General features: G+C 36.0%; 1 long non-coding RNA gene across 1 annotated transcript in view; it reads right to left on the reverse strand.

The window, feature by feature from the left end:
- Positions 1-919: 919 nt before the first annotated feature.
- The window catches only part of LOC118022962, a 43,795-nt gene continuing 22,385 nt past the window's right edge, over positions 920-22,329 (reverse strand). Inside the window, exons 8-10 of the long non-coding RNA XR_004682608.1 lie at positions 5,507-5,646; positions 4,654-4,756; positions 920-3,741 (exon numbers count right to left, since the gene is read on the reverse strand). This is a non-coding gene — a long non-coding RNA (uncharacterized LOC118022962). The remainder of the gene's footprint in view (positions 3,742-4,653; positions 4,757-5,506; positions 5,647-22,329) is intronic.

Consider the following 22,329-nt stretch of genomic DNA (forward strand, 5'->3'; position numbering starts at 1 on the left):
TCTTTTCTCTTTATACTCTGCATGTTTATCTGTTCATAATGAGAAGTTTTATAAAAGTTACAATAGTGCAAATCTTTCACTACCAAAAACAAGTGAAAATAAGTGGATTATACATGTTTAGAATTTATTTTAAAAACACAAAACACTACAGAAAAAAATATAAATAAATTAGAACATCATAAAAAAAGACTGATAAGTTATACCAAAAAGCTGATTGAGGGAGAAGAAAAGGAAGAGCTAATGTTGCTAAAGATCCATGAGTCAGACTTAATTAAAATAAAGAAAAAAAAAAGCAGGGCAAAACAACTAAAACTGGAATGAAAAGGAATATCAATTGAAATGAGAAATTAATAGCGTGATGAAAGAACATTTTGCACAACTTCATGTTACTGTGTTGGAAAATCTGCTTGGATTGTGATTTTCTAGAAGAAAACAAGTTAAATATAAGATGCAAAACAAAAAATAAGGAATCACCATAGAAAAAAGTGAGAAGGGCGCCTGGGTGGCTCAGTTGGTTAAGCCACTGCCTTCGGCTCAGGTCATGATCCTGGAGTCCCGGGATCGAGTCCCGCATCGGGCTCCCCACTCAGCAGGGAGTCTGCTTCTCCCTCTGACCCTCCCCCTTCTCATGCTCTCTCTCTCTCTCTCTCATTCTCTCTCTCAAGTAAATAAATAAATAAAATCTTTAAAAAAAAGAAAAAAGTGAGAAAATTTTCTAGATAGCCTCAGTTCTACTTCAAACCACAAAAAACAAAGGAGAGTTCTGATGATTTAATTGATATGTTAACTTAACCTTTCATATTAATGCTAAAGCTTTTCAACCCATTCTATAGAATAGAGTAAAAAAGAAAATCCTCAAAATTAATTTAATGCAACCAGAGCATCTGAAATCAAAATATGACAAATATAGAAAAGAAAATTACAGATCAACTTCATTTAATAGTATACTTGCCAAAAGTCCAAATCAAATTAAGATACTCATAATTTAGTAGTAAATTCAGAGCAAAACTTTTTTTATACCAAATAGGGTTTGTCCATTCAAGGAAAAAAAGAAAATTTCAATAATAGAATTATTTCACAATAATAAAAGTTTGAAGAATTATACAACTGTTTATGCAAAAAGCATTTATTACATCTACCACCTGGTTCTGATTAAAATTTCTTACAAATATATATAAGGTGGGAGACTTACTTAATATGATACACAAAAACATCTCAAATTTAAAATTCACCTATTTCATTGATGATTGAGACCACCTAAAACAAAATAACTTACCTATTGGGACTAGGACCTGATACCATCCCTAGCAGAGTCCTGTACACCAGATAGAACTGCAAACAAATAAATACATTCACAATTTCTCATCTAAGCTAATAGCTCTTCTATCATTGAAAAACATGTTACTCACAAAGGCAAACAGCTAATTTATCAAACAAAAATTTGATTATCTAGACTCACATCATGTTACTCTTTTGCCAACCTTATACTACTGCCTGACAAATTTTGTCCATTCTTAACCCGTTCTATTTTTTGAAAAGCCCATCTTAAATCACATCAGCCCAGACCCCAAAGCCTACTTAGAGAACACTATTAAACATTGTCAAAATGGTGTTTTCCCTTGCTGCGGTAAGTTTAACACACTCAGCTTTTCTTGATTATAGTTTTTTTTTTTTTTTCTTGGAGTCTTTTTGGGTAATAGACCAGCAACAATGTACTGGTCAAACCCAAGAAACATTCCATTAAAAACTGATTAAATCAAGATGGGTAATAGTTCCACATTTAAGTGCTCTGAAAGTACGAGTCAGTGAACACTATCAATATAATTAAATCAAGATCATTTGGAAGGAACGAATCAAAATGATTGGTATTTTCAAAAGTTTTGGTATGTATGTACTTAGACAAAATCTGAAAAGTCATGAGAAAGAGTAAGGTGAACACCTACCCCCCAAAACAAAACTTTCAGATGTAGAAAAAATATCAAGGGAGAAAATAAACTGAAAGAAAAACCTCTATCACAAAGTGAAAATATTAACAATAATTAAAATTGTTTAATAAAAAGAAAGACATACCTTGTTCTTGGATAGGAAGACTTATAGTATTAAAAACCAAATTCTCCCCTAAATTAATTTATTAAAGTTGATGAAATTGCAGTCTAAACTGTAATTTCTTCCAACGAGTAGACACATGAGACAGGAGGCAGAAGAAGAGACACACAGACCCACAGAACAAAAATGGTGCCAGTCACAGATGAGAATACAGCACATGTGCAAGATGACATTACAGATAAATGGGCAATTATTGGCAAATAATCGCAAGTAATGGCAAATAACTTGGCAACTTTAAGATTTCAAATAAAAAAAAATTTCTCATGATTTAAATTTGAATAAAAGAAAGACAAAAGAATAAAAGTTAACATAGGTGACGGTTTTATGGAATCAGTATAAATATTTTTTTCCAAAATGACATGAAACTCAGAAGCCGTAAAAGCAAACATGGTTATACTTGGACATATAACAATCATACACATTCTTATAACAAAAATGAAGTTTAAAAGTGCATAAAAAATATCTGTAAAGCTTGACAATCCAAACCTTTTTTCCCCAATAATAAATGAGCTCTTCAAAATCAGAAGACTAAGCCCCAACCCCCGAAATTGGACAGAAAGAGGAAATTAAAGAATACAGATGGCTAATATGAAAAAAATGATCAAACTCAAAAGCAAAAGAAATACAATTTAAGACAATAGTTTGGGCTATCACATTTGCTAAAAATGTAAATATTTATAAAATCCATTATCTGTGAAGTTGTGGGAAAGCTGGCAATCTCATTCATTGCCATTTGAAGATAAAGTTGTTACCACATTTTAAGGAAATCTTGTAATAATTTGAAATGTGCATATCCTTAATCCCAGTATTTCAACTGCTAAGTAATTTATAATGATATAATAGACAAATGCAAAATTGTTGATAGGGAGGTTCATTGCACAGAAATTTTGTGCTAACAAATATCTATGGATGAGAAATGCTTATAACATTTAATTGTATTTCATCTACAAAACAGTCGTGCAGTCATTCAACAAATGACACAGATGTATATTATTGAAATAGAAAAGGGTATTAAAAACTGTAAAATGAAAGGCAATTTGCAGAAGAATGTGTACAATATGGCCCCACTTCCAGAACCCCCCCAAAATAGTTCGTGTGTATGTGTGTCTGTGTGTGTGCATCTATCCACTTAAAGAATGCACACAACTCTCTTAAGAGAAGAAAACACTGGGGGAGAGAATTGGGAGAGAGGAGGGCACTTAATTTATATATTAGATATTTAAATACGCTTTGAATTTTTGAAAAAAACTGTGCAGTTTCGTTTTAATATATCCTATTTAAAATTTTTACCATATGGCAAATGGAAATTATAAATGTATATTTATGGGAGCACTGAGCAATTCCACCATTTTGAGTTTCTTGTGCAATAATATATCCTCTACTGAGGCTCCTGGGATTGAGTCAAGTGGCAGCAAGGGAAACAGTCACCATGCCCAAATTAAAGTCTCATCGATGATATCCCAACATGAGCATTTCTCAGTTAAGCATTTCTTATCTGCGGGAGGTGTCCACTGCAACACAGGAAAGAGAGGAATCGCCAAGCATAAAGAAGAGTGTGTCATTGTTTTGGTGAAGCTGGTGGTAGAAGTAATGGCACCCTCAGTAACAAATCCACCTCACATTTGTGGTCACCACCTGCAAGGATACAGACGGGAATATTGGCAAAGGTGAGTGACACATTGTCTAAGGAGCCCATTGCGGGCTATGAAATTCTTATATACTCTACCTCTACATGTGCCATGTATGAATCTACACAGAGGACACAAAGAAAGCCACATTTTCAGCTGCTGCATTCACCCTGTGGCCAGAAAAATGACTTTAAATCTTCCTAAATCAACATCAGTGCTACTTTTTCTTCTTTGCTGAGCTAAAAAGGATAGACACCTCCAACTATCTCAGAATTTTATCTGTTTCTTTCCCTCTGTATTGGCTCCTTTAAGTTCTAGGTCACTCATTCATTTGATCAGTTATTTCAGACAAAACTATTTTTCTTCACTCCAGTCTAATAGTTATTGAGAACCACTGAATTTCATGTATACAACAACTTTCTGTTAACACAATGTATTCAGCCAAGTAGGATATTGGATAAGAAACACTAAGGAAATCTTTCATATTCACCACAAATATTCTAACTGGAATACAGAAAATCTATGAAGGTATATTAAAAAAAAAAGCTGTATCTCTTTTTTTAAAGATTTATTTATTTATTTGTGTATTTATTTATTTGAGAAAGAGAGAGAGAAAGGGGAGGGGCAGAGGGAGAGGAAGAGAGAGTATTAAGCCAACTCTGCACTGAGCATGGAGCCTGATGCAGGGCTTGGTCTCAGGGCCCTGAGATCACAACCTGAGCTGAAACCAAGAGTTGGGTACTTAACCGACCACCCAGGTGCCCTGAGAAGCTGTATCTCTTAACTCACTATGCATTCTGGCCCTTGAGGTCAATTAGAATCAAGCCAAAAGTCATCAACCTTCAGAAAACTAACATCTATTTTCCTACCCAGACATGGTTGCCCCTAGAAATCAAGGACTATTCTGACAAAACCTTACCTTCAAAGCACAGCCCTTGGACCATAGCCTTCTTGTCTGAAGAGTCTTGTTTCAGGGATTTACTGGTATCATTCACTCCCAAGAGTTCCCAAGAAGTAATCTTCTGGGGGGGAAATGAGAAATGCCACTTCTAGTGAAAAAGGTTAATCAGCTGGATGCTGGGAAGTTATTCTTTGGTACTCTTTCATATTGATTTTATTTGGAAGCTGCTTCTTACTCACACAGCTCTGAAACTATAGCTACCTGAACCATAACTCTATACATTTCAACATTAGCACATTGTATCAGAGTCCTTCTCTCCTGTGCATTTCCAAGACTGACTCGATTGCTTGAATCCCACTGAAAATTATGCCTTTTTTTCCCCCATCATTTATCATTTTCTGCTTAGTTGGCCAGGTTATTTACAAAATCACTTAAAATAATCTACTCATATATCTATACTCAATAAAAGTTCATTGAGAACCTATTCTATGCCCGGCAATCCATAGGTACTTATATCACAAAAATAAAATAAAAATGTCAGGTCATAAGAAATTAAAAGTGCATTTGATTAATCAAACATAGAAAGAAAGACCTGAGAAGCAATTTAGTAAATGGTCTTGTAGAAGTTGGTTCAGTTTTAGGAGTGGTCGTTGAGAAAGTCCCGCATTTAGTAAGGCCTGTTATGACCCACAGATACAACTCCCAATTACTGTGCCCACTATTATCTGGATCTTGGGCGGGTTTTTAATGATATTTAGTTACAACCAAATGTCATCAATCTTAAGAAGAGCAAGATCTATCAACTGCTATGCATCGTGGGCTTTTTTTTTTTTCCCAGTAAACATGCAGTTCCATGATAATATATTCATACCTGCAAGGGTCCAGAAGACCACAAGCAGCAATGGAGAACCACCGACTTAAAATTAATTTGTCATTTCACTCTCTGGAGATGGCATTCAAGAAAGGCAAAGGCATAGAGAGTTTCTCTTCCTTTCTAGGATCCATCATTACCTGGCAGGGAAAAAAAAGAGGAAAAATAACATTTTAAGAAAAAATATGCAGATATAAATATAAATGTACCTATATACACAGTTGTGCATGTAATCAAATTTAACAATAAAATATTCACAAATTGTGCATATCCTGCTATACAGATTACAAAGGGTGGATATTGCTAAGTCCTTGTGTGTCATGTGCACACCTTCAAATGTGCATTGCTCTCCCTTCCCCTGAGATCCAATACACCCAAAAAGTGGCTGGCTAATAATTATTTTAGCAAAGTAAAATATTCTTATTCTATTAAGACTACATGTTATAAAACACTTTTACTTTTATATATACATCAATAAAAATATGGTTTCTCTATTACTATCTGGTGAAGTCCAAGGGAGGCTCCCAACAATTCCATTTGCAAAAGAAAATTGTTTCTAGCTTATATTTATCAATTTTTACAAGACCATCTTCAGAAGAAAATATACACATCAATAATATATAAATATTTGGAAAGATTGGATTAAACTAAATTACTCTTTTATAACAACAGTCTAATATTTGCCCCAAAGCAATAATCTAGTGAAATGGTACATTCTTGTGTAATAATTACAAGAGTCTTAACCATTCTTCATTTAAAATAATTCATAAATACAATATTTTTATCTATGATTTTGAAGAAAGCATAAATCATCAGTATAACAATATAGTATAGCAATAGAGTGTAGATGTGATAAAATGAAGAACACATTTGATTACTATAGTCAGAGTATCCTTAAAACTGCACAGAACAATGGTTTACATGTTATTTACTGATCTCAAATTCACTGATTACTCAGTGAAAAAGAACTGTGTGTATCTGAAAGCAATATCCTAAAAATGTCTTTCTGAAGTCATCTGCAGAACATCATATCACAAAGTTAATCAAATATATTTAGGCTTTCTTCTTTTATCATGTCAATCATTAAAATATCTTGAAATACTAGATTTATATAAAGGTGTAAAATATTAACCTTTATATTAAAGAAAAACTAAGCAAAAACCATAATTGTTAAAAAGTATACTTGTCTTTTGAATATAGACACATTGATACAATACCATTGCCTTTTTAATTTCATTTCCTGCCTGCTGACAAATTTAGAAACATTTATCATAATGTAGTATCTTTTAATTCTATTTTCAAATATATTTTCCCCAAAATAATCTTAGCTAAGATTTCAACAACAGATATTTTAAAGATCCACATATTTCATAATGCATTGGCATATATGAGAGTAGTTCTAGTAAATTTGTTTCCAATAGAACTTTGGCTCCTGCTGAACAAAAGTTTATAAATCTCAGGAGCCAAAGGAATGGTATATCATTGTGCTTACATAATTCTCTGTTCTCAGAGTAAATTTGGTTCTGAAGATTGTTGTTGGCAAATATGTAGATGTGGACCTTTGGGTTTTCTGAAAGTCCCAGTGAAAGACAAGCAGCCTTTCCCTTCAAAAGAACCACACAGACACAGTTCTTCAGAAAATATTTAAGATCTAAGTTAGGATAATGTATTCTGGAAGAGAAGGATTTAAGTGAGTCTAAATGGGAAAAGAAACACAATATTCTAAAATCACTGTCTCTGCAAAACCTGCTACTACTGAGGAAATCTTGACAAACTGTAGCAACTGCTCTAGCTTCCATCACATCTGACTCTTGGAGTTAGATGGCAGAAATAGATTTTCTTTAGACTTGTATGAGAGTGTTTGTCAACCTATTATCATCATCAGCAGCAGCAGCAGCAGCAGCAGCTGCGTGGATATCTTTTTTAGGCATTTCCCCCTAGTTTTCACACCCTCAAATTTTAATACCACAGATATGCTGTATATCTGCTTATGTATGGTGGCTGTTTGGAGGGCCATGATCCACTGTAATATATAAGATTTCTTTTGCTCCCAAGAACTAACTTTCACCTCAGAAGTATGACATCAACTATGTTGAGAATCATGGTGTACAGTAATTTGAGAAAAATAACTAAACAGGTAGGGAGTGCATACAGTCTTCCAGCTTGTCATGAAATGTGTTTAGAGTAGTTTCTTATTCTCTTCTAATGCTCATACTCAACAGGACACGCTACTGAGGGTGCAGGGATGTTCTCTGTCACATACCTTACTTTGGCCCAATATCATCTTCATGCCTGAAAAGAACTATGCCTTTATGCTTTGGTCTAAACACGGAAATGCCAAAAATCCTAGAATCCACAGGAATGGAAAACATGGAGGACTCACCATATCATTAATGTATTTATCTAATGTTGAAATTACAAAGGGTCTTCTAAAATAGATTAAATTATTGACTAGTTAAAACAAACATTGGCTAGAAATATAGATAAATTTGAATGGGTGTGACTGTAGTGTAGAGGGACCTTCTGGAAGCCTCACAGAGATAAGCACTGATATTGATGGGAATCTAAATATCAGTGGCACATTGCTGAGTCTTAAGTGCAACTAAAACCTTGGATTCCTCCATATCCATTTCCCTCAAGAAAACACGAGACAAATAATATTTCTGATGGAATCTACAGAATCAATAGTGATGCCCCTCTTTCATTCCTAACTTTAGTGATTTATATCTTCTTTGTTTCTTGTTCAGTCTAACTAAAGGCTTGTCAGTTCCATTAACCTTTGCAGAAATCTAACTTTTGGTCTCATGAGTTTTCCTTATAGTTATTTTGGATTTTATTTTTATTTCATTGACTTTGCTCAAATCTTTATTATTTACTTCCTCGTACTTGATTTTCTAGTTGAGTCCTTTTCTTATTTCTTAAGGTAGGAGTTTAGTATATATTTTGAATTATGTATATATTTATATTTAAGTAGGCTCCATGCCCAGCATGGAGCCCAATGTGGGGCTTGAACTTAAGACCCTGAGATCAAGAGCCGAGCTGAAATTAAGAGTCAGATGATCAACTGACTGAGCCACCAGGGGCCCTTCTCTTGATAATTTTGTGTTATTACTATTTATCCTATGGTTTACAAAATAGATCTTAAATTACCACAATCTATTTCAGGGTAACACTAACTTTGTTATATGGCCTTTATATGTCTTGAACTCAATTTCAGAGAAGTGTTTCTGTCAGTCATGTTCTCCATGTTTTCAAACAAAAAATTATTGATGTCATCATTGACCCAAGCATGTTTATAAGTGACTGACAGCCTGAAATATGTGATAGACACTAAACACTAAGGATTTTTTTAAAAGATTTTATTTTATTTATTTGAGAGAGAGAGAGAGTACAAGAGGGGGTAGGGTCTGGGGCGCCTGGGTGGCTCAGATGGTTAAGCGTCTGCCTTTGGCTCAGTGCATGATCCCAGGGTCCTGGGATCGAGCCCTGCATTGGGCTCCCTGCTCTGCGGGAGGCCTGCTTCTCCCTCTCCTACTACTGCTCCCCCTGCTTGTGCTCTCTTGCTCTCTCTGTCAAATAAATAAATAAAATCTTAAAAAAAAAGAGGGGGTAGGGTCAGAGGGAGGAGCAGACTCCCCGCCAAGCAGGGAGCCTGATACGGGACTTGACCTCGGGACTCTGGGATCATGACCCAAGCCGAAGGCAGTCGCCTAACCAACTGAGCCACCCAGGCACCACAAAACGCTAAGGATTTTGTGACCATTGGACACTACGATCACATTTTGAAGTCAGGGAGAACAGCAAACACAATCAATGGCTGACTAGCATAGGTAGACTCTTACTGTCATTTGGAGCATTTTAATTCCATGAAAAAATTTCAGTATTCTTGGGACAAAATGCATACCTGTTTAATTCTCATATATTTGTTTCGCTTACAAGAGAAAAGTAAATCCATAATCTCTTTGGATTTTTGACCATCTAATAGCTGCCAAGAGACCAATCATCACTGAGAAGATTCCAGCAGCACAGACAAATGTGTAAATGGTTCACGTGTAGGCAGAACCATTTCTCAAATTTTCAGTACTCATGTGATAATTCCCCAGGTCACTTTACTACAAGTGTATTTAGGCTGCCAGCTATGCACTAAAATAGACAGTTTCACCCCCAGATTGGATATATATAGATCACAGTGCAATTCAATTCCTCTAATGCATGCAAATGGCTTAGCCTTCACATTTTTTTGGTTTTGTTTTGTTTTCATTTACAGATATTTAAATTCTAGTTGGTTAACATATAGTTCAATATTGGTTTCAGGAATAGAATTTAGTGATTCATCACTTAGATATAACACCCAGTTCTAAATACAAAAAATGCCTTCCTTAATACCCATTATCCATTTTGCCCATCCCCCAGCCACCTCCCTTCCATCAACCCTCAGCTTCTTCTGTATGATAGTCTCTTGAGGTGCAGGGAATATGGCAGAGGAGTAGTGGACCCTGTTTTATCTGGTCCCTTGAATTCAGCTACATATCTATCAAATCATTCACCTGTGAATTCAACCTGAGATCTAAGAAAAGAATTTCTGTAATTCTACAAATAGAAAAGCAACCACTAGTTGCAAGGTAGGAGGTGTGGAGAAGTGAATTGGAGGGGATATACTGGAAGATAAACTGCCATGGGGAGGGAGCCTATGTAAGCCAGCTACCAGAAAAAGATATAGCAGCGGTGTGCAAAATTGGAACTTTTAGAAGTCTGCTCCTGTGAGGGATGTCCATGCCAGAAAGGTGCTCAGGAGGTAAAGAGGGGCAGAATCCCAGGTGGGACAGTATTGACTCAGGTCCCTGGAGTCACAGAAAGAACAGGGGTATCTGAGTGCAGCAGAGTTCCCAAGCATTGGAGCGGGGAAGCCAGCTATGATCACTGAGCCCAGGAGTGGGCTCTCAGATCAGTGTTGTCACAGACCACAAACTGTGGCACAATTGGGTGGCCGCTATCTGAGCAGGAGCCCAGCAAGTGGCAGGACACCAGTGAGACCTTCCTCATTCCCCTGGGAAGATAAGTGCAGGTGTGCACTGCAGGACTCTGTAGACTTTGGGGAACACAAAAGTGACTGACTGCTTTTGCCAGAGGGTGCATTGAAGAGTGGGAGCCATGATCTTTCAGTTCCAGGGCTGGAAACTGGGGCACCACCATTTTTATTTTATTTTTTCTTCAACCTCTCAAGTGGGAAGGAAAGCCTTCAGGGAACAAAAGCCACATAGAGCAACCTAATGCAGCTTACCTGAGCCCAGTCCCCTGACAAGGGGTGGTGCAACTCCACCTAGGAGAAGACACCCGGGGATCAGTGCAACAGGCCCCTCCCACAGAAAACCAGCAGGAACATCAGGCTAATACCAGGTTTATGTATCACAGAGAACTGAAAACTCCTATGCTGGGGGAACAGTACATAGAATTTGAGGTTTTTTCTCATGATTCCTTAGTCTTTCAGTTTAAAATTTTCTTTTTTTAAAATTTTCAATTAGTTTCTTAACTTATCAACTCTATTTTTAAGTATTTTTTTAACTTTTATTCTTACATTTACATTTCATAGATATATTCTTCATTTTGGCTTTCTTTCACTGTATACAATTTCATGTGTGTGTGTGTATACATATGTATGTGTGTGTGTGTGTGTGTTTAATTACAATTTTGGGATCTAGTGTCTTCTAACACACAGACTAAAATACATCCAGGACCAAGGGTTTTTATCCACCTATTAGATTATATTCTTTCTTTTTCCCTTTTTCTTTTCTTTTTTGATTTCTTGTCTCTTCGGATTTGTCTAGTGTATATTTTGCTGGGATCATGGTTGATATTTTTTATTTTGTTCTCTCATTCATCTAGTCTTCTCTGGACAAAATGACTAGAAGGAGAAATTCCAATAAAAGAAAGAACCAGAGGTAATACTCTCTGCCATAGATTTAATCTATATGGTTATAAGTAAGATATAAGACCTAGAATTCAGAATAATGATTATAAAGATACTAGCTACGGTTGTAAAAAGCATAAAAGACACTATAGAATCCCTTAGTGCAGAAATAAAAGAACTAAATTCTAATCAGGCAAAAAAAAAATTCTTTAACTGAGATGCATTCTAAAATGGATGCTCTAATGCTAGGGTAAATGAGGCAGAACAGAGAGTCAATGACATAGAAGAAAAAATGATGGAAAGTAAGGAAGCAGAGAAAAAGAGATAAACAACGACTGGATTATGAAGGGAGGCTTTGAGAAATCAGCAACACCATAAAGTGAAACAATATTAGAATAATTGGGGTCCCAGGGGAAGAGGAAAGAGAGAGAGAGAGGGACTAGAAGGTATATTTGAGCAAATCATAGCTGAGAACTTCCCTAATATGGGGAAGGAAACAAATATTTAAGTCCAGGAGGCACAAAGAACCCCCCTCAGAATCAATAAATATAGATCACCGAGACATATAATAGTGAAGCTTTCAAATTTCAGAGATAAAGAGAAAATCCCGAAAGCAGCTCAAGACAAGAGTTCCTTAACCTACAAGGGTGGGAACATTAGACTGGCAGCAGACTTGTCCATGGAGACCTGGCAGGCCAGAAAGGGCTGGCAAGATATATTCAGAGTATGAAATGAGAAAAACATGCAGCCAAGAATACATTATCCAGCAAGGCTATCATTCAGAATGGAAGGAGAGACAAAGAGCTCCAAGACAAACGAAATCTAAAAGAATTTGTGATCACTAAGCCAGCCCTGCAGAAATATTAAAGGGGAACCTGTAAATGAAAGAGAGACAAAAAGCAACATAGACCAGAAAGGAACACAGACAAAATACAGAACAGTGACTTTACATGTAATACAATGTCACTAAATTCATATATTTCAATAGTGACTCTGAATGTAAATGGGCTAAATTGTCCAATCAAAAGACACGGGGTATCAGATTGGATAAAAATGCAAGGCCCATCCATATGCTGTCTATAAGAAACTCATTTTAGACCCAAAGAACCATTCATCACACTAATGGAAAGAAAGCTGGGGTAGCAATCCTCCTATCAGACAAATTAGATTTTAAACCAAAGACTGTGGTAAGGGATGGAGAGGGACACTATATCAACCTATAAAGGGTCTATCCAACAAGAACATCTAACATAAATATTTATGCTCCTAACATGGAAGCAGCCAATTATATAATCCAATTAATAACAAAGTTAAAGAAAGACATTGATAATAATACAAAAATACTAGGGGACTTTAATACCCCACTCAGAGCAATGGACAGATTGTCTAAGCAGAAGATCAATAATGAAACAAGGGCTTTGAATGAAACACTGGACCAGATGGACTTCACAGATACATATAGAACATTCTATCCTAAAGCAACAGAATACACATTCTTCTCAAGTGCACATGGAACATTGTCCAGAATAGATCACATACTGGGTCACAAATCAGTTCTCAACCAGTACCAAAAGATGGATTATTTCCTGCATACTTTCAGACCACGATGCTTTAAAACTTGAACTCAATCACAAGAGGAACTTTAGAAGAAACTTAAATACTAGGAGATTAAAGAACATCCTACTAAAGAATGAATGGGCCAAAAAGAAAACTTAAAAAGAATTTTAAAAATCATGGAAACAAATAAAAATGAAAACATAAATGTTAAAAACATTTCAGATGCAGCAAAGGCAGTCCTAAGAGGGAAGTACATAGCAATATAAGCCTTTCCCAAGAAACAAGAAAAGTCTCAAATACACCACCTAAAAATATACCTAAAGGAGCTGGAGAACGAACAGCAAATAAAACCTAAATCAAGTGGGAGAAGAGAAATAATAAATATCAGAGCAGAAATCAATGAAATAGAAACCAAAAGAACAGTAGAACAGATCAATGAAACTAGAAGCTTGTACTTTGAAAGAACTAATGAGATTGATAAACCCCTAGCCAGACTTATCAAAAAGAAAAGAGAAAGGATCCAAATTCATAAAATCATGAATGAAAGAGGAGAGATCACAACCAACACCAAGGAAATACAAATAATTTTAAGAACATAATATGAGCAACTATATGCGAACAGATTAGGCAATCTGGAAGAAATGGACGCATTCCTGGAAACATATAAACTACCAAAACTGAAACAGAAAGAAATAGAAAACCTGAACAGACCCATAATCAGCAAGGAAACTGAAGCAGTAACAAAAAATCTCCCAAAAAACAAGAGTCCAGGGCTGGATGGCTGCCAATGGGACTTCTACCAAACATTTAAAGAATTAATACCTATTCTTCTGAAGCTGTTTCAAAAAATAGAAATGGAAGGAAAACTTCCAAACTCGTTCTATGAGACCAGCATTACCTTGATCCCCAAACCAGACAAAGACCCTACCAAAAAAGAGAATTATAGACCAATATCCCTGATGAACATGGATACCAAAAATCCTTACCAAGATACTAGCTAATAGGATCCAAAAGGACATTAAAAGGATTATTCACCACAACCAAGTGGGATTTATTTCTGGGCTGTAAGACTGGTTTAACATTCATAAATCAATCAACTTGATACATCACAATAAAAGAAAGGACAAGAACTATATGATTCCCTCAATTGATGCAGAAAAGCATTTGACAAAATACAGCATTCTTTCTTGATTAAAACTCTGCACAGTGTAGGGATAGAGGGAACATACTTCAATATCATAAAAACCATCTATGAAAAGCCCTCAGTGAATATCATTCTCAATGGGGAAAAAATGAGAGCTTTTCCCCTAAGGTGAGGAACACGATAGGGATGTCCACTCTCACCATTGTTGTTCAACATAGTATTAGAAGTCCTAGCCTCAGCACACACATATCAAAAAGAAATAAAAGCCATTCAAATTGGCAAAGAAGAAGTCAAACTCTCACTCTTTCCAGATGACATGATACTTTATGTGGAAAACTCAAAAGACTCCACCCCAAAATTGCTAGAACTCATACAGGAATTCAGCAATATGTCAGGATATAAAATCACTGCATAGAAATCAGTGGCATTTCTATACTCTGACAATGTGACAGAAGGAAGAGAAATTAAGGAGTTGATCCCATTTACAATTGCACCAAAAACCATATGGTACCTAGGAATAAACCTAACCAAAGAGGTAAAGCATCTGTACTCTAAAAACTACAGAACACTTATGAAAGAAATTGAGGATGACACAAAGAAATGAAAAAACATTCCATGCTCATGGATTGGAAGAATAAATACTGTTAAAATGTCTCTGTTACACAGAGCAATCTACACATTCATGTGACCCCTAACAAAATACCATCAAGAAATGTCTGTTCATGTCTTCTGCCCATTTCTTGACTGGATTATTTGTTTTTTGGGTGTTGAACATTATAAGTTCTTTATAGATCTTAGATACTAGCCCTTTATCTGATATGTAATTTGCAAATATCTTTTCCCACTCCATAGGCTGCCTTTTAGTTTTGTTGACTGCTTCCTTTGCTGTGCAGAAGTTTTTATCTTGATGAAGTCCCAATAGTTCATTTTCACTTCAGTTTCCCTTGCCTTTGGAGATGTGTCTAGCAACAAGTTGCAGCAGCTGTGGTCAAAGAGGTTCCTGGCTGGGTTCTCCTCTAGGATTTTGATGGATTCCTGTCTCACATTTAGGTCTGTTAACCACTTTGAGCTTATCTTTGTTTACAGTATAAGAAAATGGTTGAGTTTCATTCTTCTACATGTGGCTGTCCAATATTCCCAGCACCATTTATTGAAGAGACTGTCCTTTTTCCATTGAATATTCTTTCCTGATTTGTTGAAGATTAGTTGGCCATAGAATCGAGGGTCCATTTCTGGGTTCTCTATTCTGTTCCATCGATCCATGTGACATTTTTTTTTTTTTGTCAGTATTATACTGTCTTGATGATTATAGCTTTGTAATATACCTTGAAGTTCGGCATTCTGATGCCACCAGCATTGATTTTCTTTTTCAACATTCCCCTGGCTATTTGGGGTCTTTTCTGGTTCCATACAAATTTTGAGATTATTTGTCCAGGTCTGTGAAAAATGTTGATGGTGTTTTGATAGGGATTGCATTGAATGTGTAGATTGCTCTGGGGAGCATAGACATTTTACCAATATTTATTCTTCCAATCCATGAGCATGGAATGTTTTTCCATTTCTTTGTGTCTTCCTCAATGGCCAACACACACAGGAAAAAAAGCTCCACATCACTTGGCATCAGGGAAATACAAATCAAAACCACAATGAGATACCACCTCACACCAGTCCTAATGGTTAAAATTAACAAGACAGGAAACAACAAATAATGGCGAGGATGCAGGGAAAGGGGAGCCCTCTTACACTATTTGTTGGAATGCAAACTGGTATAGCCACTCTGGAAAACAGTATGGAGTGTCCTCAAGAAGCTAAAAATAGAGCTACCCTATGACCCAGCAATTGCACTACTAGGTATTTACCCCAAAGATATAAATGCAGTGATCCAAAGGGGCACCTGAACGCCAATATTTACAGTAGCAATGCCCACAATAGCCAAACTGTGGAAAGAGCTGAGATGTCCATCCACAGATGAATGGATAAAGAAGATATGGGGTATATATATACAATGCAATATTAGTCATCAGAAAGAATGAGTAGTTACCATTTACATTGACATGGATGGAACTGGGGGGTATTATGCTGAGTGTAGTATGTCAGTCAGAGTAAGACGATTATCATATGGTTTCACTCATACGTGAAATATAAGAAACAGCACAGAGGATCATATGGGAAGGGAGGGAAAACTGAATGGGAAGTCATCAGAGAGGGAAAGAAACCATGGGAGACTCTTAACTACAGGAAATAAACTGAGGGTTGCTTGAGGGGAGATGGGTGGGGGGATGGGGTAATTGGGTGATGGGCATTAAGGTGGGCATGTGATGTGATGAGCACTGGGTGTTATACACAAGTGGTGAATCATTGAACACTACATCTGAAGCTAATGATATTCTGTATTTCAGATAATTGAATTTAAATTTTAAAAAGTCTCTATGGTTGGCTTCCTTTTTTTCCCCCTTCCCCTATGTTCATCTCTTTTGTTTTTTAAATTCCATATATGAGTGAAATCACATGGTATTTGTCTTTCTATGATATTTTGCTTAGCATTTCACTAGCTCCATTCATGTTGTTGCAAATGGCAAGATTTCATTTTTTGATGGCTGAGTAATATTCCATTGTGTATATATACCACTTCTTTATCCATTCATCAGTTGATGGACATTGGGTCTCTTCCCATGATTTGGCTATTGTTTATAATGCTGCTATAAACATCAGGGGTATGTCCTCCAAACTAGTATTTTTGCATTCTTTGGGTGAATACTTAGCAGTGCAATTGGAGGGTCATAGGGTAGTTCTATTTTGAACATTTTGGACAGTTTTCCAAAGGGACTGCACCAGTTTGCATTCCTACCATGGATGTGTAAGAGGCTTCCCTTTTCTCCGTATCTTTGCTGACATTTGTTATTTCCTATGCTGTTAATTTTAGCCATTCTGACAGGTATGAGGTGATATCTCATAGTGGTTTTGATTTGTATTCCCCTGACGCTGAGTGATGTTGAACATCTTTTCATATATCTGTTGGCCATCTTGACACCTTCTTTGGAAAAGTATCTATTCATGTCTTTGGCCCATTTCCTGACTGGATTATTTGTTTTATGGGTGTTGAGTTTGATAAATTCTTTATCCAATATGACATTTGTGAATATCTTCTCCCATTCCACAAGCTGCTTTTTACATTTGCTGATTGTTCCATTTGCTGTGCAGAAGCTTTTTATTTTGATGAAGTCCCAATAGTTCATTTTTACTTTTCTCTCAAGGCATGTTTATCAAGAATTTGCTACAGCCGAGGTCAAAGGGGTTGCTGCATGTGATCTCCTGAAGGATCTTGATGGTTTCCTGTCTCACATTTAGGTCTTTCAACCATTTTAAATTTATTTTTGTTTATGGTGTAAGAAAGTGGTCCAATTTCATTGTTCTGCATGATGCTGTCCAGTTTTCCCAACAACATTTATCCAATAGACTGTTTTTTCCATTGGATATCCTTTCCTGCTTTGTTGAAGATTAGTTGATCATACAGGTGTGGATCCATTTCTGGGTTTTCTATTCTGTTCCATTGATCTATGTGTCTGTTTTTGTGTCTGCACCATACTATCTTGATGACTACAGCTTTGTAATATAACTTGAAGTCTGGAATTGTGATGCCTCCAGCTTTGTTTTTCTTTTTCAAGATTGCTTTGGCTCCTTAGGGTCTTTCTGTGGTTCCATACAAATTTTAGGATTTTTTGTTCTTGTTCTGTGAAAAATGCTGGTGGTATTTTGATAGTGATTGCATTAAATGTGTAGATTGCTTTGGGTAGTATAGACATTTTAACAATATTTATTCTTCCAATCCATAAGCATGGAATGTTTTTCCATTTCTTTGTGTTCTCTTCAATTGCTTTCATATGAGTTATATAGTTTACAGAGTACCTCTTTGGTTAGGTTTATTCCTAGGTATCTTATGGGTTTTGGTGTAATTGTAAATGGGATTGATTCCTTGAGTTCTATTTCTGTTGCTTCATTATTGCTATATAGAAATGATTTCTGTGCATTGATTTTATATCCTATGACTTAGCTGAATTTTTGTATAAGTTCTCACGATTTTTTGATGGAGTCTTTCAAGTTTTCTACATAGACTATCATGTCCTCTGCAAATAGTGAAAGTTTGACTTTTCCCTTACTAATTAGTATGCCTTATTTCTTTTTGTTGTCTTTTTGTTGAGGCCAGGACTTCCAGTACTATGTTAAATAGATAGGACATCTCTCTCTTCTACCTGACCTTAGAAGCAAAGCTCTCAGTTTTCCCCAGTGAGGATATTAGCTGTGGTTCTTTCATATATGACCTTTATGATGTTGAGGTATGTTACCTCTATCCCTACTTTGTTAATGGTTTTAATCAAGAACAGATGCTATAAGTTCATTTTTGCTTTTGTTTCACTAGCCTTTGGAGATGTATCTTGAAAGAAGTTGCTGTAGCCAATGTCAAAAAGGTTACTGCCTATGTTCTCCTCTAGGATTTTGATGGATTCCTGTCTCACATTGAGGGCTTTCATCCATTTTGAGTTTATCTTTGTGTATGGTGTTAGAGAAAGGTCAAGTTTCATTCTTCTGTGTATAGCTGTCCAATTTTCCCAGCACCATTTATTGAAGAGACTGTCTTTTTTCCATTGCATATTTTTTCCTGCTTTGTCAAAGATTATTTGACCATAGAGTTGAGGGTCCATATCTGGGCTCTCTATTCTGTTCCATTAGTCTATATGTCTGTTTTTGTGCCGGTATCATGCTGTCTTGGTGATCACTGCTGTGTAATATAGCTTGAAATGGTGACTAACATAACATAATAAAATTAAATTAAATTAAAAAAGAATGGATGCTATATTTTGTCAAATGCTTTTTCTGCATCTATTGAGAGGATCATAAGTTTCTTATTCTTTCTTTTATTCATGTGGTGTATCACGATTGATTTGCAAATACTGAACCACCCCTGCAGCACAGGAATAAATCTCACTTGATCATGATGAATAATTCTCATATCTCAATGAGAATTTTTGAATCCATGTTCATCAGGGATATTGGTCTGTAATTCTCCTTTTTAGTGTGGTCTTTGTAAGGTTTTGGAGGTAATGCTGGCCCCATAGAATGAGTTTGGAAGTTTCCCTTCCATTTCAATTTTTTGGAACAGTTTGAGAAGAAAAGGTATTAACTCATCTTTAAATGTCTAATTCTACCATCCCCCCCCAGCCGCAGGAAGTCAACTGCTCCTGGACTTTTGTTTGTTGGAAAATTTTTGATTATTGTTCCAATTTTTTGCTGGTTATGGGTCTGTTCAAATTTTCTATTTCTTCCTGTTTCAGTTTTGGTAGTTTGCACGTTTCTAACAATCTATTCATTTCTTCCAGATTGCTTAGTTTATTGGCATATAATTTTTCATAATATTCTCTTATATTGTTTCTCTTTCTGTGGTGTTAGTTATGATCTCTCCTTCATTAATGATTGTATTTATTTGGTTCCTTTCTCTTTTCTTTTTGATAAGTGGCTAGGGGTTTATCAATTTTATTAATTCTTTCAAAGACCAAGATCTTAGTTTTGTTGATCTGTTCTACTGCTTTTTGGTTGTTGCTGTTTGTTATATATCATTTATTTCTGTTCTAATCTATATTATTTCCCTTCTTCTGTTGCCTTTATGTTTTATTTGCTCTTCCTTTCCTAGTTCCCTTAGTTGTAAGGTTAGGTTGTGTATTTGAGATTTTTATTGATTCTTGAGGTAGGCCTGTATTGCTATATACTTCCCTCTTTGAGTGCCTTTGATGCTTTCCAAAGGCTTTGGACCTTCATGTTTTCATTTTCATTTGCTTCTCTGTATTTTTTTAAAGATTTTATTTATTTGACAAAGAGAGACGGTGAGAGAGGGAACACAAGCAGGGGGAGTGGGAGAGGGAGAAGCAGGGTCCCCACTAAGCAGGGAGCCTGATGTGGGTCTCAATCCCAGGAGTCTGGGATCATGGCCCACGCCAAAGGCAGCCACTTAACCTACTGAGCCACCCAGGTGCCCCTATTTTTTTTATTACTTCTTTAATCTCCTGGTTAACCCATTCATTCTTTAGTAGGATATTCTTTAACCTCCATTTATTTGTGTCTTTCCAAATTTTTTCTTGTGGTTGAATTCAAGTTTCATAGCATTGTGGTCTGAAAATATGCATGTTATGATCTCAATCTTTTTGTACTTATACATCTTTTTTTTACTTGACCCAGTATGTGATCTATTCTGGAGAATGTCCCATGTGAACTAGAAAATAATATGTATTCTGCTACTTTCGGATGACATGTTCTGAATATATCTGTTAAGTACATCTGGTCCAATGTGTCATCCAAAGCCATTGTTTCATTGTTGATATTCTGTTTAGATGATCTGCCCATTGCTGTAAGTAGGGTGTTAAATTCCCCTAGTATTACTGTATTAAGTCAATGAGTTTCTTTATGTTTGTTATTAATTGATTTATATATTTGGCTGCTCCTAAGTTGGGGGCATTAATATTTACAATTGTTAGATCTTCTTGTTGGATAGACCCCTTAATTATGATATAGTGCCCTTCTTCATCTCTTGTTACATTCTTTGGTTTAAAATCTAGTTTGTCTAATATAAATTTAGCTACTCTGGCTTTCTTTTAATGTCCATTAGCATGATAGATGGTTTCAATCTGGAAGTTTCTTTAGGTCTAAAGTGGGTCTCTTGTAAGCAATATATAGATGAGTCTGATCTTTTTATCCATTCAGATACCCTATGTGTTTTGATTGGAGTATTTAGTCCATTTACATTCATGATAGACATGTATTTAGTGCCATTGTATTAACTGTAATGCTGGTGTTGATTTTCTCTGTTCCTTTCTAGTCTTTGTTGCTTTTGGTCTTTCTTTCCAACTCAAAGGGTCCCCTTTAATATTTCTTGCATGGCTGGTTTAGTGGTCCTGAACTCCTTTAGTTTTTATTTGTCTGGGAAACTCTTTACCTCTCCTTATTCTTTTTCTTTATATTCTTTTTTTCTCTCCAAGTTCGTATTTAAATTCAAGTTGGTTAACACATAGTGTAGTATTAGTTTCAGGAGTAGAATCCAGTGATTCATCACTTACATATAATACTCAGTGCTCATTACAAGTGCCTTCCTTAATGCCCATTACCCATTTAGCCCATCCCCACACCCACCTTCCCTCCAGCAACCCTCAGTTCATTCTCTATAGCTAAGAGTCTATCTCTCCTTCTATTCTGAATGTCACCTTTGCTGGATAAAGTATTCTTGGTTGCATATTTTTCCCATTCAGTTCACTAAATATATCATGCCACTCTCCTCTGGACTGCCAGGTTTCTGTGGTGAGATCTGCTGCAAACCTTACTTGTCTTCCCTTGTAGGTTAAGGACTTTTTCTCCCTTGCTGTGCTCAGGATTATTTTCTTTTCTGTGTACTTTGCCAGTTTTATTGTGATTTGTCTTGGTGTTGGCTGGCTTTTGTTGAATTTGATGGGAGTTCTCTGCACCTCCTGGATTTGCATGTCTATTTCTGTCTCCAGATTAGGGAAGTTTTCAGCTGTAATTTGCTCAAATAAACCTTCTGCCCCCTTTTTTCCCTCTTCTGGGACTCCTGTGATATGAATGTTATTATTCTTTATGGACTCACCGAGTTCCCTAAGTCTACATTCATGATCCAATATTTTTCTTATTTTCTTTCTTTTAGCTTCATTTCCCCCCCATAATTTTAACTTTTATATCACTGATTAATTTCTCTGCTTCTCCCATCCTTGTCAATACATCCAGTTGGTTTTGCATCTCAGTAATAGCATTTTTCTTTTTTTTTGGCCTGACTAGTTTTATTTCCTTTATCTCTGCAGTAAGGGACTCCCCTTGTCTTTCTCAATCCCAGCTACTATCCTTATGATTGCTCTTTTAAATTATCATGGAACACTACATCAAAAACTAAAGATGTACTGTATGGTGACTAACATAACATAATAAAAAAAATTAAAAAAATAAATTATCATTCAGGCATACTAATTACATCTGTTTTGATTAGATCACTGGCTGTGACCTCTTCTTGTTCTTTCTTTTGGGATAAATTCCTCCACCTGGCATTTTTCCTAGACCTCTGTCTTCTGTGTGTTAAGGAAACATGTTACCTTTCCTGCTCCTTAGAGTAATGGCTATATTAAGAAGAGGCCACATTCTGTCTAGGGCCTGGTGCTTCAGGAA

The sequence above is a fragment of the Mirounga leonina genome, unplaced genomic scaffold (assembly GCF_011800145.1).
Source record: "Mirounga leonina isolate KUSES-001 unplaced genomic scaffold, KU_Mleo_1.0 Mir_178, whole genome shotgun sequence".
Taxonomy (NCBI): Eukaryota; Metazoa; Chordata; class Mammalia; order Carnivora; family Phocidae; genus Mirounga; species Mirounga leonina.